This window comes from Macrotis lagotis, chromosome 3 (assembly GCF_037893015.1).
Source record: "Macrotis lagotis isolate mMagLag1 chromosome 3, bilby.v1.9.chrom.fasta, whole genome shotgun sequence".
In the NCBI taxonomy this organism is placed as follows: domain Eukaryota; kingdom Metazoa; phylum Chordata; class Mammalia; order Peramelemorphia; family Peramelidae; genus Macrotis; species Macrotis lagotis.
Genome location: NC_133660.1, coordinates 217,178,686 through 217,205,908, shown reverse-complemented (window position 1 = coordinate 217,205,908; position 27,223 = coordinate 217,178,686). Strand labels below are relative to the sequence as shown.

Genomic DNA, 27,223 nt, shown 5'->3' with positions numbered 1-27,223 from the left:
AGAGTGATTTCCATATATTCTGTCATTAGACACTTAATAAATGTTTATTGGATTGGATAGGATCCTCATAACAACACTGGGAGATCACTGTACATTGTATTCCCATTTTACAGGTGAGAAAACTGTAACTAAGAAAGGTTAAGTTACCTTGCCAGGGTTCCACAGCTAAGTAATTCCAAGGAAAGGTTTGAATTTAAGTCTCTTTTTTTTTACCTGTTGCCTTTCTCAATTACCAAAGGTCTTTGTGTTGGTCAGTCACCATTCTCAGAGCACTTTCCTTTTTTACCTCTGCTTTAACACTTCCTTTCTTCAAAATTTGACCTAAACATCACCTTCAACAGGGAACTTATCTGACACGCCTACCTTCCAGTGTCTCCTGAAACTTTTTGATATTTATTTTACATTTCATATGCATATACATACATACATTCATTGCTATTGTTGGTGTTGTATGGTCATGCTGACACTTGGTGACTCTGTGAAGACTGTAGCATTCCAATCCTGTCCATGAGATTTTCTTGGCAAATACACTGGAGTGGTTTACCATTTCCTTCTCCATTGGATTAAGGCAACCAGAGATAAAGTGACTTGCCCAAGTTAGTGAGTGTCTGAGGCCAGATTTGAACTCAATTCTTTCTGACTCCATGCCCAGTTCTCTACACATTGAAACATCTCACTGCTCACATTGTAATATAGTCTCCCCCAATAGGTTGTAGATTCCTTGAGAGAAAGGATTTTTTACTTTGTGTCTTTGTATCCTCTGTATCTAGCATATGGTAGGGTTTTAATAAATTGGTGGTGATTGATTGATTGATTGATTGAAACAGTTACCTCATTTAGCTGTGTGGGAATGGTGGGCTCACACAATTTTCCAGTTTCTTAACCCTTCAGTGAGGAAATCATAGAGTAAAAGAACTAGAAAAGATTTAGAATTCTTTCATCCATAAATACTTCATTTACTGGATGGGGAAACTGAGGCCAAAAGTAGGCTAATGATTGACTCAAGACCTTAAAATGAGTTTGTGGCAAGTGGAATCAGGATTTGAATCTAGTGTTGTGTAGTTAAGGAAGCAATAGATAGAGAATGCAAAAAAAGAATAATATCTTTACATTAAAAACCCAGTCTTGCTTTTCAATCACAGAAGTCTGTCACAGCTAGAAGAGACTTTGAAGGTTTTGTAGATTAACTTCTTATTTTATGAAAGGAAAACTGAGATCTTATGAGAAGAAGTTATGTGCTCAAGGTTAAACATGGACCTAATGTCAGAGCTAAAACTCAGGTCTTCTAATTTCCTGCCCGGTGTACTTTCCACTGTACCAGTCAAGGTACCTTCAGGTTCCAGATCCTGTGAATTTCTAACCTTTCTTACATCACTCATTGATTAGCACTAACTGATTGATGGATTTGCCATCATATAGCATCAGTTCAGGCTTGGAGATCATGGCAACTGAAAACAAGGAGGAGAAATATTTTCTAAGTGACAATGTGTTTAAATCACAAGACATTTTAGAGGGTGACAGGTTCTCCATGTCCTCTTTGTTACGTGTTCCATTCATGTGTGCTACTTCTAAGACTCTCCTGAGTATTCAGCCCTTGCTTTTGGCCAGTTCAGGAAGTTCTTGGACAAATGGACTAACCAGCTGTATCAGCACCACTCCTTACATTCAAAGGCAGAGTGTGCACTGAGTTCTGTAGGCTGAGCATATAAAATAAAAGAAAGAGCCAAATATTTATAATGTGCCTAAGCAACAGACCTGGGAGTTGACGAGAACAATCCATCAACTGGACCCTGATGGCTGCATTTTGACGTTAGATACAAGGACACTCTAATTCACCACTTGCCAAATACTTAAAATTGAAAGGTACAACCTCAGTTCAAATTTTTAATGTGTTTGTTGGATCATTCTTTCTCCAGATTTCACCTCTTAGTTTTATAGAACATGTGAAAATGGTCTTTCTAAATTGATGGTCTTATATGGTCTTATATGTTGTGAGCAAAAAATAAAGAATGAGTCCTAGCTAGATCAGGTCAAATATATCTGGATTTGCCAGAGAGTAGTGCAAAAGTTGTTCATGTATAGATATGTTTTTATAGATTAGTCAAACTCAGAAAAATCATAGAGTCAAGGGAACCCAGAATTGAATGAGTAGATACTCAGAAGTCATCCAGTGTGAACTGCCCTTGGATGGAAATCTTTTCTATAACAAGGATGTTTATCTGCTAAAGGTTTTCTGGAAAACCCATGACTCCTGAATCAGTTCTGTTTTTTTTGAGAGTTCTGACTATTCCTTCCATTCAATCTTTATTCAATGCCTTATTATACTATGGTGGTGATCCTAATTTCTTTAAGGCTATTCTTGCTGGTCCTTCCAAGGTAGAAAGTCTTCATAACTACACCTGCACCTGGTGATGAACTGTCTCTGGCATGAAGACCATCTTGTATTGGGTGGCCCCAGTACATAGAACACAGAGTCTGAAGTCAGGAACACTCGAGTTCCAATCCAGATTCAGACACTTATTAATTGTGTGACCCTGGGTATGAAATTTTATCTCAGTTTCCTCAATTATAAAATGGGGATAAGAATAGGATCTACCTTCTAGGGTTGTTGTGAGGGCCGGTAGAATAATGTTTGCTAAGTGTTTTGCAAACCTTAAGGTACTATATAAATAAAGGCTAGTGATTATTAACTAATTTTGGAGACGCTCATAGTTAAGTTGATGGACCACAGGGTGAAAAGTTTGAATTTTTCAGCCACAGTAATTCTTGAAAACCATCTAGTAAGCTCCACCAAAGTTGTCACTGTGTCAATGGAGGGAGTAATCACATACCTTTGAAGTACTGAAATATAATTTTTAGGGGAGCAACTAGGTGGCACAGTAGGTAGTATACCAGCCCTGGAGTTAGGAGGACCTGAGTTCAAATGTGACCTCAGACACTTAATAATTACCTGACTGTGTGACCTTGGGCAAGTCACTTAACCCCATTGCCTTACAAAAACAACAAAAAAGAAACATAATTATTAAGAAATATTTCCTTTTATTGATCTGAAATCTGCCTTGCTATTACTTTTACTTAATACTCCTTGTTCTAACATTTATGACTATGCAGAACAAATCTAATATCTTCAAATATTTGGAGAGCCCCTGCTAAGTCATTTCTTCTCTGGTTTTAAAATCCTCAGTTCCTTTTACTAATCTATAGATCATCTGAGTTTAGATCCAACTACACAAGTTAGATCCAACTACACAAGATGACCATCCTGGTTCATCCTCTCTGGGAAATGTTCTAGATAATATCTTTCCTAAAATGTGGTATCCAAAGCAGACCACAGTGCTTCATAGAGTCCAACCAATGGACAGAAGATAGAATGACTATCACCTCCCTAATCCAATACTTTCATTCTGTCAACAAAGCCTGAGAACACATTAGTGATTTTTGATTGCAGTATCACATTGCCGATTCATATAGAGCTTGTAGTTACTAAAATCTCCAGGTCTGTCTGGTTATTCTTTAATCCTTATTACTTTTAGGGGTTCACAAAACAACTGTTTTCATTGTATTCCCATTAGTTTGTTTGTTGAGTTCTTTGAATTTTGGATTAAGATCAATTTTATCTCTAAATTCTAATACTCAAGCTATTTGCCAACTTTCCCAGATTCAGATCATCTGTAAATTTCATAAGTGTTCCCTTTATGTCTTCATCTGATTCATTGATAAAAAAATATTGAACAACTTAAGGCCAATGACCCTGGGACTAACTACTAGTGATAACCTTCCTTATTGAAATTAATCCTTAATCACTACTTTTTGGTTCCAGCCCTTGATTGTATTTCAAAGATATCTGACTTGAGCGTCATAGAGCCCATACATCTCCATCTTGTCTAGAAAGATACATACAAAATGACTGTGCACAAGCCAGAGAACAAATTGATAGATCATTGAAAATCAATTTAAAACTTATCCCCTTTGAAAAGAGACTTCAGCAAGGCAGGCATTACCTTTTTCATTGAATGGATTAGTTCCAGAATACTAGCTATCAGAATACAACAGAGTTCTTTTGTAATCTGAGGAGAGAGATAATATGGACATAGCTACCTGTCTTGCAAAGTAGAATATGATTAATACAATAAGGGAAACACAATAAATTGACAGAGATCATAGATGGGGGGATCACGTGGGTTTCACATAAGTAACAAGGAAAAAGCATATGGTAAATATGAACAAATGACAAATAGGAGAGGTTTGAAGGAGGCCCTCACAGATATAGAGTGAAAAAGAGGATGTTCAGAGGGATAGACAGTCCATCTTTCCTATGTCAGGAGAAAGTAAAGCAGGTTTCCAAAAAAGTAGATAGGTCCCAGTGGTGAGTTTATGGGAAAATATGGACAAAATTTCAGGGAATAGGCAAGAATTAACTGTCACCATGAATTGCATATTTATGAGATAACAGATTATTGAGAATTGGAATCAACTTGTTATTAACTTAATGACCTGTTTATTTAGCAGGTGAAGGCATTAGAAACTGTTAGCATATGTTTCAAAATGATCCAAAAATTACTCTTTGGATCCTAAGGTTCAATGTTTCTCCCTTTCCAAATCTTCTATCATATTCCAAGAGACTCTATTGAGAGCTATCAAAATACATAAATCATTAGACTCTCAATGGTTACTTGTTACCTACCCAAATGAAGTCTTAATCTTTTAGCCTGGTAACCAAGACCTTCTATAATCTGTCCCCCAAGTTTCTTTCTAATTGCATCTTCAACTCCTCACTCCTCACCTTCATAGTGCCTTTTGGTAGTAAGTACTTAATAAATGTATCAGACTCACATATAAATTGTCATCAGACAGTACTACCTGTCAACTTCCTAAAACACTGTGTGCATCATCTGCCTTAAACAGTACAATCCTCTCAACTCAAAATGTTCTTGTCATTGCTTCTTGGCCTTTTGGCTAAGATCAAATGTAGTATCAAAATGTCCTTATCCCATATCTTCTCTTATCTAAAGCCTTCTTTCCCCCAGACCTGGATTAAATGTTACCTGTTCCATGAAGACTTCTTTAATTTCCCTTGATAGGATGGTTCTATCCCTCCTATGATCTCCTTCAATCCATTGTGGTTCCCTTATTGTATTCATCATTTTCTACTTTGCTTGACAGATAACTGTGTCCATGTGTTATCTCTCTTCTCAAATTATAAACTCCATGAGGGCAAGGACTATATCTTATTCTGATATCCTCTTTATACCTTATTCTGATATCCCCTCTAGCTACTACTCAAAATTGATTCTGATGCCTTATCAGAACATGGAGGTGAGCAAATGATCTCCCAGGCAATACTAGCAAAGAATAAGCTCTGGCAGGTGCTGCCAAGGTGGGAAGGCTTGGAGCATCATGATCAACATCTAGTGAGTGCCCACATATATAAATACATGTTGAATACAATTGAATTGAGCCCAGTCCATCATGGTGAAATTGGCTTAGCTAAATTGGTAGAGGTTCATCACTTTTTTTTATTTGGTTGATTATCTACTACAGGATACCATGGCAATTGTCATCTATTTGGAGCACATATTGATGGATTGATTGTTTCCCTTTGTAATCAAAGAAAATTATGACATCAAGGGAATTATGCTATGATGAGCACATTATGTTGATTAAATTGAGGGGAATGCAAAGACATTCTTCTTCTCTCTGCCTCTTCCAGAACTTTCTTAACCCAGTGGCATGATAGTCTAGAAAACAGGATTTCTGGTGTTGGTCTGGATACAGTGAGAGACCTTGGTCTTTTAGATGTAGGTCTTTTCCATATTATTGAAGTGCCACAGTATTATGGGAATGCTGGTCAGTGTTAGGAAGGTATTTTCATGGCGACAAGCTTACAATAAGTATGGAAAAATTAACATGTCCCATGGTGGTCAGTATGGTAATATTGGATAATGAGCTTTTCATAGTAGGGCAAAGTTAACTTGATATTGGATGTCTATGCTACTCTGCAACCATATTCTCCTGGAATTCAAAGACTATGATTTCCCAGAAGCTGCCCAGTAGTCATGAGAATAGTGCTACTGGATTGCTAATCTGTATCATTTGTGGTTTGTAACTACTAGTGTATCTCATTATCAGTCATCATCATCATTATCAACATCATCAAGGAAAATATTTGGAACCACAGAAATGAAATCAGAGATCTTTTGAAAGCACTAAGTTCAAGGACTGAATAAAGTATAACCTTTATGAATCTTGTTCAATGTATGGATGAAAAATGAGTTAGATTATAATATAGTTCTAATCAAATCATCCCTGATAGTTGAGGGACATTAGCTATGACATAAAAGTGTGTGTAGGGAAGAAGGAATAGATGTGCTTTCACAAAAGTACTTTTCATAGAGGGGCTTGTTGCTGGCAATGTCCTCTAGAGTGATTTTGGAAATATGGTCATTTATGACCCACCACATGGAAACTCTTGATGCTAGACCTGGACTATGAGGACATGAATCTTGTCAGTTGTACTGCTACAAATCTAACTAGGCCTGGTTTTATGTAGCAGGAAAACAAGGAGATAGTAATCTGGCTCTCTTCTACTGGAAAATAGAGAAGAATACTAATTAATTATCAAACTAAGCCCAGAGGAAGAAAAAAAAGAAAAAAGCTTATAGATTCTTAAGAGATAGGAACATTATGTTCAGGGAGGAATTGCTGTAAACTAATGGCTCAAAAAAACCCTCATGTTTTCTTCTTCCTTGTGCCTTCTGCTTCCTTTTATGGGTCTATTAAAAATAACACAAATTCCATCATGTAGTGTCTTCACTACATCTACATTTTAAAATTTACCTTTCATATGGTTTCCATTTTAGTGAAAGTGCTTACTTATTGCTCCTCAAAATCGTCTTATCCCCCCACTCCTTTGTACATTTTCACCAATTGTGCCACTACCTTAAATAGATTCTTTTTACACTTCCTCCTTTTTAAATCTTTACTTATTTATAGATCCAACTTAGATGTCACTTCTTCAATGAAGTCTTTCCTCATATTTCCAGTTAAAAGTTTTCTTTGCTAAATCAAGTTTATCTTGATTATACAAAAATTTTTGATAAAGTATTTCCTATCAATCTTATATGGAAATTTATAGAGAGATATGAGTTTTAGATGATAGTAGAATTTTATGGATACTGAGCTAGTTAGAGGTCTTGACTCAAAGTGTGGTGGTAAATATTCAATGTCATTGTGGCAAGAGGTCTCTGATGGAATATCCCTGAGGTCTATACTTGATTGTGTAGTTTTGATCACTTTTATCAGTAACTCGGATAAAATTTTATGTGACATGCTCATCAAATTGCAGATAACTTATCTGGGAGAGATAGGTAATGCAATAGGTGACAGAGTTCAGGATCCAAAGTGATTTTGACAGACTAGAGAATTAGACTAAATTGAATTAAATGATATTTAGTAAGGTTCAAATGTACAAAGGTTCAGAAAATCAGCTTTACTAGTATATAATGATAGAGGTATGATTATAGAGTATGATTTTATACATATATATATATATAGAGAGAGAGAGAGAGTGCATTATATCTTGCTACAGCAAGAAGGAACAAGGTAGTGAAAATCCTTCTAGATTCTGTTTTGATAAGACAACAGCTAGAATATTACATTTAGTTGTGGGAACTGCAGTTTAAGAATGATATTGGTAATGTGGGAGGGCAAATAAGATGATTATAAGTTCATATCTTAGAAGAGTTAATAGAAGAAACCAGATATTTAACCTGGAAAGGAGAATATTCAGAGAGATATGATGACTTTCTTCAAGGATTTGAAAAATTGCTATGTGAAAGAAGGAGATCTGTCTATTTTTTTTAGACAGAGATTTTGAAATCTATTGTGTGCAGCCTTCCACTCCCAATCCATTGACCTATGAGACAGCAGGCACAAACCAGTGATGCTCCTCAGTTGAAAACCTTTTGCTAAGTAAAGCACAGTTATGAGTCATAAAATAATACATTTTTCCTTTCACATTTCTTGGCTCCTTTACTGATCTAAAGTAATATTTTTCAAAAATTTTCTGAATTTATTATTTTAGGATCCTCATTTCATTAAAGTACCAGCAAACATTTATTTCTAAAGGGGAAAAATACTGATTATTTCTGCCCAAATCCTAATTGTATATACATTTTAGCTGAAAGTTATTACTTTCTTTATTGAAATGATTCAAAAATTTGTGATCTTTCCATTAGAGACCTTTCCCTGCTCTCTGCCAAAGGCTGATCCCAGCCTTGACAAGATTTATGAAATGATTATTGCTGGTTTCCTTCACTTGATGGTCAGCCTTTTGGTGATGTATCTCTCTGTGCTAAACTAGTCGACTCCATGGACAACAAACACACAGTCCATCACTGGACTTGTGCTTTTTAGTCTTGCCAGAATGGTATGACTTGAGAAACTTTGTACTCCATCAGCCTCTCCTTCCCAAACAGATCATAAGGAGGCACCAGAGGATGGATTCTTGTCACCACACTGATTCTCATTGGCAAATGTACTGATCTCATGACTGTTCTATTTAATCAGTATCAACAAGATACAAGCTATAGCTTATGATGGGGGACAGTAGAGAAAGTAATTATATGGCAATGAATATGACAATGATTTTTTTGAGTGGTGGTAGATAATAAAAAGAAGTTGGTCAGAGTCCTGTGACTTCTGACTGGCAGGGTTCCATGTCTATAGATATAGGAATGTTTTTAAGAAGAAGAAATATACAAAATAAATTTTTCTCATATTCTCATATTCTACTGACCCCTACATGTGATGCCGTGCTTAGCTCTGTAAGTCTATAGAGCAATTCTCTACCACTACAAGTTGCAGATGAGTTGCCAACATGCATGAAAAATGGGGGTTTCCTCATCTAGAAGTCACCTATGAAGTCACAGGACGATCTCAAATCTCCACCATGCCCTAGGTGAGTATTAAAACCCTTTGGATCCCACTCCCCTCAAGTCTCCTGAACTCTTACTGTATGGTCATGTCTATCTACACATATGCATGTGCATACATAGAGACAGACAGAGAGACTCATAGAATGGGACTCATAGAATATGTCACCTCTAACAGTCAATCAACAAATGCAATCAACAAAATGCAAGGTTATTTAATAAGAAGCTATAGTAAAGACAGCAGTTAGAAAACATCTCTCCTATAAATCTAGAAGACATTGCTTAACAAATATATTTAGTATATGGAGGTCATATGGGCACAAAATAAAATGGTTCTGAGGCATATCTGTAGAAAATACACATGGCCAAGGCAACATGTACATCTACTACTGCAGAACCTTGATGTCCCATCTTTCCACAAAAAGTCCACATTTTCTCCCCCTCTAAACAAAGCATCTCTGCTAAGTGGGTTGCTCAGCTGACCTCTAGTTCATCATTTCAGCTTAACATTTGGGAACCAAAGCTACTTCTTCCCTGAATTCATGGTTGACTTTCTTCTCTGCTGACAGAGAAGACAAGTGATCGAGGTAATGCACAGACCCAAAATTTCATGGCATTCATGACCTTCTGAGAGGGAGAATGATGGGGTGAGTAGGGAGAAGGTCAATGATAGTGACATGAGCTGCTTTGCTACTAAGCTGGGCCTGTTCCTTATAGGACACAGAGTCTTAACTGGAAGGACTGCTTGGATTGGGTAGTGGATAAGTAGCAATAGTCTCTATCACCTCCAGCCTGTGGTTTATACTAAATTTTGAATTTTATGATGATTTTTCAATTGGATGCTCCTATAACCATTCAGAAAAATAAGAAACCCTTAGCTTAGGATTGACAGAAGCCTTTCCAATTTGCACCCTAAAAGCCTTAGCTCTGAGGTTTGCCACTTCTCAAGTAGGAGACGGAGATGGATAGCTTCTCCCATTTGACAATTCTTCCTTTCAGAACTCAGTTCTTTTGATGAGGGACTTAACACTAATTTACAATGACCATCCAGTACATTTCCCAAGGCATGAAAGTAGTTCAGGGAAGAATGTACTAGGCCTGGAATCAGGAAGACTTGAGTTCAAATATGGTCTCAGACACCTATTAACTATGAGACTTTGGGCAAGTTACTTAACCTTTGTTTACTTCAGTTTTCTCATTTGTAAAATAGAAAGAATAATTACCTCTTAAAGTTGTTGTGAGAACAAAGGAGATAACTTATGCAAAGTGATTAGTACAGTTTCTGGCACATGGTAGTTGCTTTACAAATGCACAGTAGATAGAGCACTAGTCTTGAAATCAGAAGGTCCATACTTCTAATACAGTCTCAGACACTTGAAAATTACTAGCTATGTGACCTTGGGCAAGTCTCTTGACCCTGATTGCTTTGTATCTAGAACCATCTCCAGTCATCCTGATTCATATCTGACCACTGGATACAGATGGCTTTGGAGGAGAAAGTGAGCCTGGTGACTTTGCACAGCACACCCTCACTCAAATCCAGTTCATGTGCTTGTCATGGTCGTGATGCCTTGGTCTTCTTCAAGAATGAAGGACAAAACCAATAATTTTCAGTAGCAGGAGACAAGACAGTAGCCATTTGCTTAATAAACACCAAACAGTTTTTAGGCTTCAGAGTTTCCCGGCTTAAAGAATATAAACCTAATTAGAAATCTCCAAAGCTAGAAAGTTGGAAAATCTAGCCAGAAAGTTCTAGATACAGTTGGGAAGTTAATAATACTAAAGGGGACTGGGACTGGGGACTTCACATTTCCTAACAGATGGATGGGCAAGGGAAGAGGTCTGTTAAGATGCTGGTGAGATATATTAGGAAATGAATGAATGAATCAATAAATAATCATCCAATAAACATTAATTAAGTACCAGGCACTGTACTAAGAGAGCTAGCATTGTGGCACGAGTGGAGGAGAAGCTGTAGATGTAAGAAGTACTATGGAGGTAGAAATGAAGGATCTAGGAGCCACCTGAATGTTGCAGGGGTTGACAGTTGAGGAGAAATCAATGACTCTCAAGTTTCAAATCTCTGAATAAAAGATTATATTAAATAGAAATTGGGAGGCTCAGAGATCAGAGACTTGATGGGGAAAAAAAAGCTGAGTTCAATTTTGGTCACTTAAAACATTAACATGAAATGGAAATGACCCCTAGGCAATGAATGAATGATGTGAACTGGAGAATAGAGGTTTTGGAGGTATTAACATAAAGGTAATTATGGAACCTATGAAAGTAGATGAGCTGACCTTGGAGAAAGATTGTAGAAGGAGATAGGATGAGGATCCAGGACAGAGATTCATGATTCATGGGTGAGAGGGAGAAGGAGAGAATAGGAAGGAAATCAAGAAGAAACTGCTGTCACCAACAAAAAATAAATAAATAAATCTAACTTTGTGAATTCAAAGAAAGAAAGTTCACTTAGTTGGAGCCGGAAGGAAAAGGCTTCCAAATCTGACCGTAGGAAGGATTTTTGTATTCTTGATACAAACATTTATTCAGCTGCTTGCTAGAAACTACAAGTGTTTATTTTATGTGGCAAAATGAATGCAAAATTCTCATACTTTGATTCTGCAGATTTGACCAAACTGGACTCACATTATCTCAGTTGAAAATTCACTTGACAAGTTATATTTATTCCCAAGGCCTCTGACTGGAGTCTTGACCTCCGGATGGACATCTGTTGATCCCCACCAATCCCTACAGCTGCTCTGATCTCATGGACACCAGTCTACACCAATCAATCAAGTCGTTGAAAGGAACAGAGAGATTGTAATAGTAATGATGATAAGACTAATCAGACATTTTATAGCCCTTTTAAGTAGTGTAGTAGATAAAATCAACTAAACTTAGAGTCAGAAAGATCAGAAGCTATCAGGTCAAGTCAAGAATTATTAAGTGCTTATATGAGGCATGGTGCTATGAGCTAGAGATAGAAACAAAAGCAAACAAAAAAAATCTGTCCTCAAGGAGCTTCCCTTCTAATGGGGAAGATAATATGTAAAAAAATAGGGCTGTGAGAGGAAAAAAGTCTAAAGGGTCAGGAATGAGCCACAAAGAGGAATGGAATAAAATTGGATGACCTGCATAGAAGGCTCTTAAAATGGAGGTTCTAGGAGGGATTCAAATCCTGCTTCAGACACTGCGTGATTCTGATAAGACCACTTAACCTCCAAGGACGTCAGTTACCTCAACTATAAAATGGAGAAGTTAGACTCCATGGTCTCTAAAGTATCTTCTGGTTTTGAATTTATAATCTTAGGATACTACCAATCATTCATTCAACAATTGTTTATTAGGTGATTACTATTGCTAAGTTCTAAACTAGCATGTATGTATACAAGTGTACACAAAATGTCACTGTAAGTTGCAGGGAAGGGGTTCATTTCCATTGGTATAGGGAGTTTCTTCACTGGCTATTCCCATCAAGGGTTCCCCACAACAATCCCATTGAATATCTTCCTACTTCAGTCCACCTTCCATTCAACTATCTCCTCACACTCTGTATCCCATTGGATAGCTAGATATCCATTGGTTAGCTACATGGTGCTCCTCATACTCAATATCCCTTTGGATATCTGGATATCTGTTGTATATCTCCATGTTGCTCCACATCCTATTGGATGCCTGGGCATTTTCATTGGCTGTCCCTCTTGCTTGTCGCTCCTCACCTCTGTCTCCTGGTTCCCCTGGTTTCCTTCAGGTTCCAGATCAAATCCCATCTTCTTTTTTTTTGCTATATAACTTTTATTATTTTAATTATATAAATATTTTATTGGTTTTCCAACTATGTACAATAGTCATTTTTACCAATCCTTTTTTGTAAGGTTTTGAGTTTTACAATTTTTCTCCATCTCTCCTTTCCTTTCTGTCTCCCCCCTCCCCAACGGAAGGCAAAATGATGTTAGCTTCACATAAGCAACCATTACAAATATAGATCAAAATTGAACATGCCATGAGGAAAGAAGCAGTTCCAAAAGGAAGAAAGAAAATGACCTAATACATAAAACAACTTTTATAAATTGAGGATAATAATCTTTGGTCTTCATTTAAACTCCACAGTCCCTTCTCTGGATACGGATGGTATTCTCCATCACAAGTCCTCTAAAATTGCCCCTGTTTATTGCATTGATAGAATGAACAAGTCCATCATGGTTGATCATCTCTCCCAGCCCCCCCCCCCCCATGTTGCTATTAGTGTGTATAATGTTCTACTGGTTCTGCTCATCTACTCAGCATCAATTCATGCAAGTCTTTCCAGGCTTTTCTGAAATCCATCCCTCATGATTTCTTATAGAATAATAGTGTTCCATCACAAACATATACCACAATTTGTTCAGTCATTTCCTCAATTGATGGGCATCCTCTCAATTTCCAATTCTCAAATCCTATCTTCTACAGGAAACCTTTCATGTTCCCCCTTAATGCTAGTCATGCCTTCCCACTATTAATTGTCCCCATTGTAACTTGTGAGTGGCTTGTTTGCATCTTGTTCCCCCCATCAGACTTGATCTCTTAGAGAACAGCAAATGGTTTTTGCCTTTCTTTGTCCCGCTAATGTTTAGCAAATGGAATCTAGCACATAGTAGGAAATCAATAAAGATTTTTGACTGATTGGTGTAAATGATGAAACTGAGGAACAAGGAGTGATCACATAGGTAATGAGTGTAGGTCTAGGGACGTCCAAGTCCAGTGCTTTTTTCAGTATCCTCATTGTATGCCACCCATTCTGCACATGGGATTATAATAAACCCCCATTATGCTTGTCCAGTTTCCCCACTGACAGTCTCAATATTTTCCTTCATGTTGTTGTTATTCAGTCATTTCCAATTCTCCATGACCCTATTTTGAGGTTTTTCTTGTCAAAGATTCTGGAGTGGTTTGCTATTACTATCTCAAGTTCATATTATAGATGAGGAAACTGAGACGAAAGGTTAAATGCCTGGTCCAGGGTCACACTCAGTAAGTGCCTGAGGCAGGATTTGAACTCATGAAGATGCCTTCCTGATTCCAAGTCCAGTGCTTTATCTACTGTACCTACCTGGCTGCCCATTCCCTTCATACTATCCCTGTATTAAAGAACTTCCTAACTTGCTTTTCTACCTCCTATACCTGCTCCAATTCACCCTAACCATAGTTGATAGAATTGCCTTCTGAAAAATTTCTTTATGCACATTTCTTTCTAATTCATAATCTTTCTGTGGCTTCCTATTGTCTACCACAGAGGTTTCAAGCATTCATGCTTCCCATGGTACTTCAGAGAGCACTGGGATCAGATGAAAATGTAATTGGGAAATATTTAACAAAATAAATAAAAATACAACAAAATATAGATAATATTAATACGTTCTTTTCTAAGTCAGTATGCAGATTTAGTGGCCCCCACTTTTGAGCTTGACACTATTGCTCTACAACATAAATCTTGAACTATTTAGAGTGTTTCTTGGGCCTTTCCAGTGGACAAATATGCAACATGGAGTGAAGAGAGCCTTTTGACCAAAAGGCAGAAGGGACATCTACAATCAGAGTAAGAATTGTCTGATTACTGGTAATATTATCCCTGGCTGAAAATCCAAGCAGCTGATAAATTAGTTTTGCATCATTCTTCTTCTCTTTCTTCCCAAAAGGATGAATGAAAAATGCAGAATTTTTCTATACTTTTAAGTTGTTTATTTGGTGTTTTTAATAATACTTTTTAAATTGTATTTTATTTTTCCCCAAATACATATCAAGAAAACATTTAGCATTCACTTTTCAAAGAACTCGAATTCTTTTTTCTCCCTCCTTCTCTCTCTCAATCTCTCTCTCTCTCTCTCTCTCTCTCTCTCTCTCTCTCTCTCTCTCTCTCTCTCTCTTTCTCTCTCTTTCTCTCTCTCTCTCTCCCCATCCCCTTCCCTGTTCTATTTGATATAGTTTATATGTACATGTATTATCATGTAAAACATATTTTCATATTAGTCTCAGTTGTAGAAGGAAAACAGATCAAAAGGAATAAAAACCACAAGTAAGAGTAAAGTAATTGAAAAAATATGCTTTGACTCTACTAAATAGTGCTTTTAAAAGCTGTTTCACTAAAGATAAAAATCTGATCTATTTTAACTGCTTTGTTGATATTCTTAATTATAAACAGAGGCTACAGAAAGAAAGAACAATATTTAGTTTAAGAATATAGACATGTGAAAAAAAAGTCCAAGGTTTGAACCCTGATTCCAAAGTACAAGGCTTTTTCTGATTGGAGTCAAACTGATTTTGATTTCTTGATTTTTGGATAAATTTCCCGGAAGGTGAAGGTGAACTGAATCTGTAGTTTTCCTTTTAGCTCAAAAGCTAAAATGAGTCACAGTGCCATTTTGTTGTCTGGGAAAAAACTGGCATGTTCTGTTCTGTGACTTCAATCATTCTACCTCTATTCATGGGCATATTCAAAGAAAACTTTCCCCAGAGGTGGAGTCAAGGGACCAGGGAAGGAATTTCCCAATAAGAGGGGAAAAAAGGTGTGGCTAGATTAGGATAGCAATACTCTCATAAATCAAAAAGCAGTGTATTTCACTGACAAGATAGCAGAGAGAATCCATCAATAAAATCATCTCATGCTTCTCTTTCGATACATAAAAGGCTAAAACCTCTCATAAATGTTCAAACTGGTAAGGAAGGGAGAAATTTATTGGGAAATTTATGTTTTGGAATGTTTATAGTATCTGAAAAATCTCCATAACATCAATTGGGCCATTTTGTTTCTCAGTTCCATTTCTTTGGCATGATGGTCTGTCTTTTTGCTACTGTTCCACTTCTCTTCTTCAGTTATTATTCATTCCCCCAAAGCTCTGTCTAACTCATAGCCCTTGGATTCCAAAGCTGCCATTTTGTGTTTCGATGTTGAATTTTTATCGCTGTTTTGCTTAAACCGTCATGTTTCTGTGGCTATTTCTATTTCCTTGGGACATGAGAGAATATCTTGACTTTGAGAAATCATTTTAAACCACCATGCCTTAGGAGTAAGCAACACATTTTCAGCTATTTGTTAACCAAATTTACACTTAATTGGGTCTATGCATTTTAGCACCTTCCTCATAGAAAAGTATCCATTCTTCATACCTTACCTGGTCAAGAAGCGAAAATAACTTTAAATGATCTCTTCCCCTCCCTAGCGTTTAGGTTGTTTGACCTCTCCTGGATGAATCTTTCTGGGCTAGAAATATTCACATGTTTACCTCAATTTTATTTCCCCATTTGACTCTTATATTTCCCTGGCATCTAGTGCCAGAGAACATGCTAATTATCCAAAAATTTTGGTAGATCTCACAAAGGCATTTAGCAACCATGGAGGAAGAGGGAGAGGCATTGGTAACCTTTGCCCCTGTATTTCTTTTATCAGCAAAAAGTCCCTGGCCCCTTTACACATATTTTCATGCCAGAACATTCTCTTCTTTAAGGCCTTCAGAGATGGATATTGGCATAACAAAGTCCCATGTTTTGAGGTGAAGGTTTTTCAAAGCCCTCCAGAGGACTGGAACCCATAGAGGGGAGAAGGAAGGGCACAAATTTCAGCCTTTGTCCAGAGTTCAAGTATAGTTTGTCCACACTCTGCCTGCCTCCCTCAGCTACCCCATGAGGTATCCCCAGCATAGGGCCTGAAGACATAAGGAGCTCAATGAATATTGAAGAAGATGAAGATGGAAAAAATAAAAGAGGAGAAGGAGATGGAAATTGAAGAGATAGAGAAAATTACAAACATCCTGTAATTCCTACAGAAATTTAGAAAAGAGCTATAGCTTTTCCCTGAAGATAGGACTGGCTATAATAGGTGTCCCTTTTAGGTGAAATAGTTGTCTGTGAAGGTGCAACTTAAATGTATTTTAGTAACAAAAAGTGTCAGGTGGTGGAGGTGTCATCTTCATGTAACCTTGGCTTCCAGGCAATCCTAGAACATTTTGCATACTGCTATTTAAACTTGACTCCAGAATGGTAAAGAGAATGCTGACACAAAGTTGGGTGAGTTTATAAGGATGGGGTTGATATAAAAGCTTTGAAGAAGAGAGGTGTTCTTTTGGAGGGAAAGGGAGAGGAAAGGAAAAAATGGAGGGAGGGCAAGGAAGAAGTGGGTGGATAAAGATGGAGAAACTGACTCTTCAACATACCCCTTCTTGCTTGATTAGAAACTAGGAATTTCCCCTTGGTGAAATTAGGGTCTCCTTCTTGGTTGGGCTTAGATCTCTCATCTTGCTCCTTTTTAAAGAACTCCTCTGTTCATATGTTTTCTAATACATTCTAATCTGTATGGTTTTACTAATTTCTATTATTTGCTTGGAAAAGTGGGTCAATTCATGTGATGATTATATATATGTATATAGAAATATACATGTGCACACATACACTTATAGAAATAGAAATACATGTATACATACATATATGCATATATATATAATGAGCAATTCTGTTTAATGTTTGAAAGATTGAAGTAGCAAAGGTCTGGAAACAAAGTAAGAAACCTGTCAATTGAAGAAGGGCTAAAAATTGTAGTATATGAATGCAATGAAAAATTATTGTACTCTAAGCAATTGTGAATATAAAGAATTTAGAGAAACATATATAATTTTTATGCTGTAATGCAGAGTGAAATAAGACTAACCACAAAACAAACATGCCATGACTACAACAAAGTAATTGGAAAAAACAAAATTGAGCACTGTGTAATTATGATGAGTAAACTTAGATCCTAAGAATAGATTTAAGAAAAAGTACCTCCCTCTTTTTAAGCTGAGATAGGGAAGTATGGGTATGGAAAATTGCATCTACTCTCCTGCTTTGTTAACATTGTTTTTTGTAAAATCACTTACTTTTCTTCTATTTTTTTTTGCAGGGAAATGAGTCTGTGGGTAGGAAAGGGGATTGTATTTGGGAATTTGAATGATATAAAACCCAAAGAAATCAATAAAAATTAAATATGCTTTGTTGAAATCTAAGTAAATAGTTGCAGTAACTTTCCCTTGACTGACTTGCAGTTCCTCTGGTCTGAAAAGTCAATGAAATCTAGCCTATCATGACTGTTCTTGATGAAGCCATGGTGATTCTTGATATTTCTCACTTCTCTTCTGAAATGTTTACAAACTATTCCTTTAATGATAACTTCTGGAATTTTCCTAGGAATTGAAGATAAGCTCTCTGGTCTTTAGTTTCCACTTTCTTTTCTTTGTTTTTTTTTTTTAATCTAGACAACATTTGGCTTCCTCTAGTCCTGAAATACCTCTCCCATTATCCATAAACTCTCACAGATTACTGAGAGAGGTTCATGATCATATCCTGCAGTTCTTTCACTATTTTTGGTTTGCATTCTTCCAGGCCTAGTGAAGTGAATTCATCAAGGCCAACTAGATATTCTCTACCTTTCTCTATCCCTAGCTTAGATTTCCATTTTCATTCACTTCTTTCCATTTCAAAGATTATTCTTATGAGTAGAAATTATAGAAGCAAGGGAAGAATTCTATTGCTCTACCTTTTCTCTGTGGTCTTATTTTATCATCAGTCTCCCAGAGAAGCAATGCTATCACTTTCTTTGTTCTGCCTTTTTACCCCAAAGTTATTTTTCAAAGTCATTTTTGTTAACCTCAGCATTTATGACCAGCTTCAACTGGTCATAAAGCTAAGCTTTACCTTGCTCATTTAACCATGCTACCTTTTACATCCATCTAGTCCTTCCTGCTCATGCATGCATTTTCCACAACTTTAAAAAACAAATCAAAGTTGAAAGATGTATCCTCTGTGTATACTGATCAGTCTCTTTAGGTTACTGCCCCTTTTCTTCCTCATCAAAATTATTTCTGTTTGCACCTTAAAAATTTCATTCTTGACAGCCTCCTTTTCTCCTGGACTGACTTCTGTAATATTTTAGACTTGAGATCTTATCTATCCTTTCTATGACCTCTAAAAATCACTCCCTAAATCTAGGGTTCCTGTGAGACTCATCCAGTTTTCCTCCTCTTCTCTACCAGGAATTCTAAACTATATCGGCCACTTTCACCCAATGTTCCCATCATTTATACTTCAGCAACAAGTTCATTCTTACAGATCTGAATCGGGTCCAGATGGGCAGCCCCTCTTATTATTGTTTCCTCTGTATTTAAAAAGATGAAATTGCCATTAATGCAAGCCAAGAATTTATCAGCTGCTTTTGGCAAAGACAATTCCAACAGATGTTTGGATAACAGATGGCCATGAGCATTGCTTTAACCATGTCTCCAAGATTCACTTTTAATATGTTTCCCAAACTCATCTGTTGGTACATAATAACATCAATAACAACATGTAGTATTTAAGAGGACAGACTAGAGTCAAGAGACATAGGTTCAAATTTCACCCCAGACTTGCAAAAGTCACTTCAGCTCACCGGGGTCTCAATTTTCTCAAAGGTAAAATGATTCAAAAAAGATGTCTGTACCTTTTTCTTAAATCTCCTCTGTACTCCATCCCTACTACCAGCTGCTTTGCCACAGTATCCTAAGAACCACTGGGTCTTTCCACCTCCCTTGCAGCTGATCCCTTCTATGCGATGCTCCTCTGTTGCAATGTGGGCAATTTTAGGACATAAGTTCCTAATAAATACTTTATTCATTCATTCATACACACTGTTACTCTATCCCCTTTTTAAATTTTGTTTATTTGAGATACATTCAAGATGGACAAGAGGGATTTGGGGGTTCTAGGACCTATGACCCTACAACTTAATTTAGAGCTAATTTAGAGAGTAGGGAATATGTTCTAAGCTCTCAAGGACTCAATGTAGGAATGAAAGGCTTTGTCACCTGTTCCTCCAGTATTTTCTGTGTCCAAGATATCAAGCTACCAAAATTATATTGTCATTAATATGTCACACAGATCTTGCTCCCCCTCCCCATGTGCTCTCAACCTCCCTTCTTTCCTTCTCTCCCTCCTTTCTTCCTTCCTTCCCTCTCTCCTCTTGGTAGTAAAAATCTGAAGAATCAAACTCTGTCTCCTATTCTATATTCCCTCTTCTAAGTTGGGGACTATCAATTGGCAATAATTAATGACTTTTCATCTCCATCGCTAAGCTGTCCTGCCTCCTTTTTGTCCTTTATGATAAAAGGGGGTAGCCCACATTGAGTTTCATTGTTCATTCTCATTTTTAAAGAAGACCAGTGATGTTATGGGTGATGACTTGGCTTGCATGAGAATTGAATTTGTGGGGTGAAGTTGCATAAAATCATCAGCTTCACTCTCTCTTCCTGAGTCATTAAAGTCCAGTCGTAGGATAAAGTCAAGACAACTGACCAGGATGCAATGGATGACTTTGGTGTCTTCAAAGCAAACTCTAAGCACTCCACAGTTTCTGTTTCAGTCATCTTCATGACCACTAGTACAAATTGTTTTCATCTGTCCTTTCCATGGTGAGGAGGGGTGGGGGTGGGGGGGAGTCTTCACATGCTTGGGGTAAATAGCTCCCTAATTCACCAATAGGTTTGAGGTCTGTTGGTAACCCTCAGTCTGGTTTAGCCTGTCTGCCTAGAGGATTTACTAGAGTGTCATCATTGCACATGCAACAGCTTCTTGGAACCATAGATGAGAGTTAGATGCAGGAAATGAAAGCATGCATTATAAAAATGTCATGGGAGGGGCAGCTAGGTGGTGCAGTGGATAAAGCACCAGCCTTGGAGTCAGGAGTACCTGGGTTCAAATCCAGTCTCAGACACTTAATAATTACCTAGCTGTGTGGCCTTGGGCAAGCCACTTTACCCCGTTGCAAAAAAAAAAACCTAAAAAAATGTCATGGGGTGGGGGGTGGGGGGGTACAGGTAGTAGCAGATTGAGTTAAAGAGCCAGAACAGAGGCCTGTGAAAATATTGAGGGATGGGGGAGGGGGAACTATCAGAACAAAAAGTCATGCAATTAGAAATTAAGAGGACACAGTCCTGTAAGACAAAGCAGATTTGAAAAAACTGAAATCAATGCAAGCAATCACAATCAGGAGATCTGGAGGATCTAAAGGAATAATGAGAAATGGGAGTAGGAGGGAGAGATGGTATAATGAAGAGTACACTGTCCATGGGACTCAGGAGACTAGTCCTGACTGTTTTGTCACTTCCTCTCTAGGACCCAGAGTTCTCATATGTAAAATAAAAGGTTGGTCTTTATAATTGAACTCTGAGGTCCCTTCCTAGTCTAACAGTTTTAGGTTCTGAGGATTTTCTAGGTGTCACATGCTAAGATTCTCTGATGTTTCTGTAGAGCTTTGAAATCCTTCAAAGAAAATTTTTGTTTTAATAGTGAAGTAGCCCCAGATAGTTTAAATTTCAAATCTATCCTATTTGCACATGGATCTGGAAACTTTATCTGTATAATTCAATACTAAATATTCTCTACTGACATTATTTTATCTTCAACTGACTTCAGCAGTGGCCTCCTGACCCACAATGGGTGTGACACCATGTGAAGTCACTGGGTTTGGGGAATATTTGGCTGAGATGGAGCTTAACGGATTCTGTTAAAGCATTCTAACATGAGCTTGGACCAAAGGAATTTAATTATGGGTGTCTTGGGTCTCATCCAATAGGCTCAACCGTTTCTGAAAAGTGGTAAATTTACCATAATATTCATCAAGAAACAACTCAATTAAGCCCCTTAATGTATATTTCTCTCTCCTGCCACAGCTTCTGAGCTGTTTTCAATCACTATTATCACTATAGTGCTTCCCAGTCCCTAGAAATGGGGTGGCATTAGCAGCAAGTAAGGATAATAGAATCATAATATTTTAGAGTTATTTAAGGTAGTGTAGAGGAATGGGTAAAATACTGCATTTTAATTCAAGAGACCTAGATTTAAATTTTAGCTCTGCCACTTACAAATTATCTGACCCCAGTCATTTTCTTTTTCTGGGTCTTAAGATTCCTTAACCATAAAGTCAAAGGGTCAGATCAGACCAAGGGTTCTTAACCTGGAGTCCATGAACTTATAAATGTATGTATGTATGTATTTTGTTTGTATATTGTATATAAATATGCAAATACATATTTGCTATCTATACTTCAAAAAATGACTTCTTTTGTAATCCTAATTTTTAAAAAATTTAAAAATATTACTCCAAGAATGGAGAACATAGATTTTATCAGTCTGACAAAGGGATCTGTGACATAAAAAACTTGAAGAACACTTGGACTGGAGGTCCTAAGGTGCCCTCTAGTAGTTATTTATTCAATCAACCAGCAAAATTAATTAAATGATTTCCATGTTCCGGGCACTTTGCTAGGTTCTGGGACTAAAAAGACAAAAATACAATGCTGCCTTTCAACTTAAGATACATGCACATAATAAGCATTCATAAAAATAATATTAAAGAGAAATACAAGGCAATGGTGTGGTGGGTAGGAAAGATCTTTACATCTGGACATAATCAGGAAAGCCTTCCTATAGGAGATGGTCCTACAGCAGTGTTGAAGTTAAAAAAATAAAATAAAACAAAGAATTCTTAAGCGGCAGAAGTAAGAAGATGAATTCCCAGACATAGAAGCAGGAGACAAAATCCTGTAATTCAATCCTTTTATTTTGTAGAGACAATAACTGAAGCCCAGAGAAGGTAAAGGACTTTCCCAAGGTCACATAGTAAAACTATGAGAGGGGTGGCTAGGTGGCACAGTGGATAAAGCACCAGCCCTGGAGTCAGGAGTACCTGGGTTCAAATCTGGTCTCAGACACTTAATAATTTACCTAGCTGTGTGGCCTTGGGCAAGCCACTTAACCCCGTTTGCCTTGCAAAAACCAAAAAAAAAAAAAAAAACCTATGAGAGAAGTTTTAGGGGGAAGTAAGAACTTTTGATTTCTAGGCCATTGTTCTTTGCCTCCATTTTGCATGATTTGATTGGGAGATGTGATTCAGAAAGACTGCTGTTTTTTTAAAGCATCTAGCCATGTCCTTTGTCAGACTGACTGGGTGGGGATCTTTTAGTGACAGGCAGTGTGTTTTCACAATGCAGTAAAACCCCCATTACTCACTGGTGGTGAACAAAGAACATCAAGTCTAATGAGCTTTGTCTGTGGTGTGCAGCTATTTATTACGGCACTGTCTGGGCCATTCCATGTCACAGATTCCACACTGATGGCATTTGATCCTCTATTGATCTCATCCACGCCCTTGGAAAACTTGTGAGTGAGGCAGATAAACCAAATACCAAAGTACACTGATTTGGGATTTGTGGTCCCAGCAAAGACACCCATTAGCTACCTCTCAATGACCTTGGACAAGTCACTTTTATTTTTGGACCTCAGTTTTTCCTCTGTAAAATAAAGGAGTTGGACTAGACTAAATTTTCCACAAGTATTTTCCACTGCTAACAGTTTATGTTTCAAGATGTGTCTGTGTGTGTGTGTGTGTGTGTGTGTGTGTGTGTGTGTGTGTGTGTGTATGTGTGTTTGGAATGGAGGGTAGAGATTCTGGGAGGGGGAGAGAGAGAGAGAGAGAGAGAGAGAGAGAGAGAGAGAGACAGAGAGACAGAGAGACAGAGAGACAGAGAGAGAGAAAGGAAGAGGAGGAAAGTGAGGGGGAAATCACAAAGGAGATGGGGCGTAATGAGATAGACATAAAGAGTAAGAAAATGGGAAAAATAAAAATAGAAGAATAATGGAAAAGAAGCTCAGGAGACCTGGAGCCTCCTGTTGATAAGAGGCCTCAGTCATAATAATAAAAAAGCTATTATTTCAAATATTTATATAGTCTTAAGGAATTTTCAGTCTTTTATATCTTTTACTTCCTTCATAATATTCTTACCTCTTCCTTATGATAAGATGGAGGCTTTGCCATCTATCTTGCAACTACCTACAAGCTGTACTGTCCACACTGCCTCAATACTCTGAGTCTCCCAATACTGTCATAGACCTATTTATGTAACCTAATGTAACCCATTGATGTATCCATAGGATGGCCATGATTTTTCTATTATTTCTATAGCTAAATTTTCTTTAGCAAGTCATCTTCCCAGGTTGAGTATAAATTCCTTGAATTGGGGCCTTGAATATAGTTTTTTTTTTAAAGAATCGGTTTCTCAAGCCTTTAGCACAGGGCTTATCATATAGAATGGATGTAATAATTACAAAAAAGTATTCATTCATTTTGGACTAATTATCCATTATTCATAGATTTATAGGATTCTTCAATTTCAAGTATCTCTACTGTTGAGAAGTCCAAAGTAGCCTGCTAGGATGGAATTTTGCTCAGGACTGAAGTGGCTGAGCAGAACAATACGATTAGCCTTTATTGATTAGATGGAATCAAACTAACACCTGCATGTTTTAGAGGAAAGAAGAGAGAACACAATTTCCAGTCCTGGCTCTCTGCATACTCCTAGACCAATCATTACCTCTCCTGTAGAGCTAAATGATCTCTACAATCCCATTCCATTCTAAGTCCTATGATAGCAGTGTCCCCTGACCTAGAAGAGCCTCACCCACCCCTCTCCCAAGCAATTTTCAATCAGACTCAAACCCTGTCTTTCTTCCCTTGGGATAAGATGTTGGCCAGAGCCTAGCATGTGAACATCTGTTTGTTTTCACCAGGCAGGGAAGATTGGTTAACTGGAACATGCAGTTCACAGCTGGGGAGCCCAGGTCACTCACACTCATCATGCACTGATTGGTATCTCGCCAACCATCTGCTCAGGGTGGCACTGCGAATGGTCCTCAGACAAACCAATTAATTCGTCTCAGGAGGTAACACCATGAGAAAGGCCTGCCGCTGACGTTGATGTTTTGGGGTCAAGAGCATCCCATCACTTAATATACGTTTTTTTTCTTCCCTTGGAGAATCATTAGTCAGCTGACATTTTATAAAAATATGAGTTCCTATTTCCACTGTGTTTCAAAACTTTCCTCACAATAAGGAGAGAGACAGAGATAGACAGAATCAGAGACAGAAACAAAGACAAAAGAGGAGGGGCAGGGGGAGGGGAGAGAGAGAGGGAAGAAGGGAGGATGTTTGTGGTAGTGAAGAGATGACTAGGAATAGGCACTTCCATACCCCTGACTGCAGAAATGGGGGTGAAGTCTGAAGAATGTTCTCATGCTAGCTTTTCCTAAGTCCTCATTCCTCATGTGCTAATCACTACCTCTTTAAATTGGCTCCTCAGAGGCAGCTGTGCCAGGTGTGTCTGATTCAAGCCGCCAGGTGCCACCCTTCACTCTGGGCTCACCTGTTCCTCTGGGAGTTGTTTCTACCAGCATTACAATGGCTCTAGGCAGACAACCTGCTGCTTTCAGAGAGCCCCCAAGCCTGTTTACCTCAATAGAGTTTTTGAATGATTCACGATCTATGATTTCATAGTCAATTTAAAGCCTGACTGGGAGCAACAAAGGAGGAGAAGAAAGGAGAAAAAAGAGAGATCCAAAAAGTGAATCAAAGAAAATTGCATTGATCAAATGCTTACTGTGGGCAAAGCCCTGGGAACATACATAGAAAAGTAACCCAGTGGCTTGATCACAAGGAGCATGTTCTAATTGGGTGAGGATGGGTCAGATGTAAAACTTCATGATCCTGAAGGTGCAGCAGCAATGCAGATGGTAAGGCCTCTTCTTTAATGTCATTTCCACTAATAAAATAATATAGGTTTCTGATGTTGCACCATTGGACAGTGCCAAGAATTGGCACGGCAAGAACTTTCCTTTCTGGGCCATCCATAGCTATGGCTGATCCCCTCCCCATACACATACCATATACACACAAGAGCAGGGGCCAGGCTGAACCTCCATAGATGCTGCTTCCCAAGATGCTGACCAAGGGTACTGGGGCTCTAAGGCTAGGTTCTAGACTGTCTCCTTCAGGGGATGAGGGGAGATGGATACCAAGGAAGGTGGTGCTGGTCTGGCTTGTCTCTGTCTCTGTCTCTCTCTTTCTGTCTCTCTCTCTGCCTCGCTCTTTTTTTGTCTATCTCTGTCTATCTCTCTGACTATCTCTGTCTCTCTCTCTCTCACTGTGTTACTGTCTCTGCCTCTCTCTCTCTCTCTCTCTCTCTCTCTCTCTCTCTCTCTCTCTCTCTCTCTCTCTCTCTCTCTCTCTCCTTTGCATCTTCATTTGGGTTTGCCTTCCCTGTGCCTAAAACTAGACTGGTACTTGGTGAGGTTAGCTTCTCTGCAGGAGTCGTGTACTTGGGCAATGACTGGAAGCCAGATGGATGGTCTGGGGTGGGTGGGGGGAGATATGGGGATGGGTGGACTGCTTCTCCCAGGGCTCTTGCCTTTCTGGAATGAGCAATGGAGACAGACAGACCCAGAGACAGAAAGACATCTTCAGAGCAGGGTTAACTCCATAGAAGACTAGGAAAATTAGAGGAGAACAAATGCTAAGGGGGATCAGTTCTTGAAAGATCATTAAAAGTTCATTCCAAAAGTATTTGACAGTCCATCCAAATTCTGCAATCAATGTGGTGCATATCTCTTTAGAGCTCTCAGTAGTTAAATTAGAGGAATATACCATGTGTCCCTGTCCAGTGACTGGCAGGTGTGTGGAAGAAACTTCAAGCCAACAGAGAAGGAAGAAAAGGAATTCCCTTTGCATGATGCCCTGAATAATTTCCCAATGGAGTACAGGAGGCCCAGAAAGGCAGTGGACTTTCAGTGAAGCTCTGAGTTCTGCATTTGTAGCAGGGACTTTGTCAATCCTTTGAAATGACCAGATCTGGAAGGGGGCCATGGTGTGCCTCCATGGAACCAGGGTGGACCCAAGGAGCACAGATTGAGGGAGGATCTATCTGTTATAACAATTAGAGCCAACATTTATATAGATAGCATTTGGTGATTGAAATGCCTTTTGTATGCATTCTTTTAGCTCTGAATGTGCAGCTGGGGAACTCAGTAGACTCACACCAATCATCTCGTGATTAAATGTCTAGCAAAACATCTGGTAGGTGCATTAGGGCAGATGATATGCAAACCAGCCAATCAATTCATCTCAGGTGGTGACATGTAAGGGCCACTATCGTCTTTAATTCATTTGGGCCAACATCATCCCATTGATTATTATAACTTTTCCTCTGGTGAATAGTCAATTGACTGCCAATTTATTCTACCAATAGCTCACATTTCCATTCAGACCTTTAGTTTTACCTCCTGTTTTCCTCACAAGGATTCTGTAAAGTAGGTTTGTAAGGATTTGAAAATAGATTTGTGATTTCATTGGAAACTTCCAGCCTGGAAATTTCATTTACAAATGCAACTTTTCACCCACTCTGCAACTCACAATTTTG

General features: G+C 38.1%; 1 long non-coding RNA gene across 1 annotated transcript in view; it reads left to right on the top strand.

Moving 5' to 3' along the window:
• Positions 1-16,550: 16,550 nt before the first annotated feature.
• Positions 16,551-27,223, top strand: part of LOC141518124 (uncharacterized) — a 120,700-nt gene continuing 110,027 nt past the window's right edge. The window contains exon 1 of the long non-coding RNA XR_012477095.1: positions 16,551-16,976. This is a non-coding gene — a long non-coding RNA (uncharacterized LOC141518124). The remainder of the gene's footprint in view (positions 16,977-27,223) is intronic.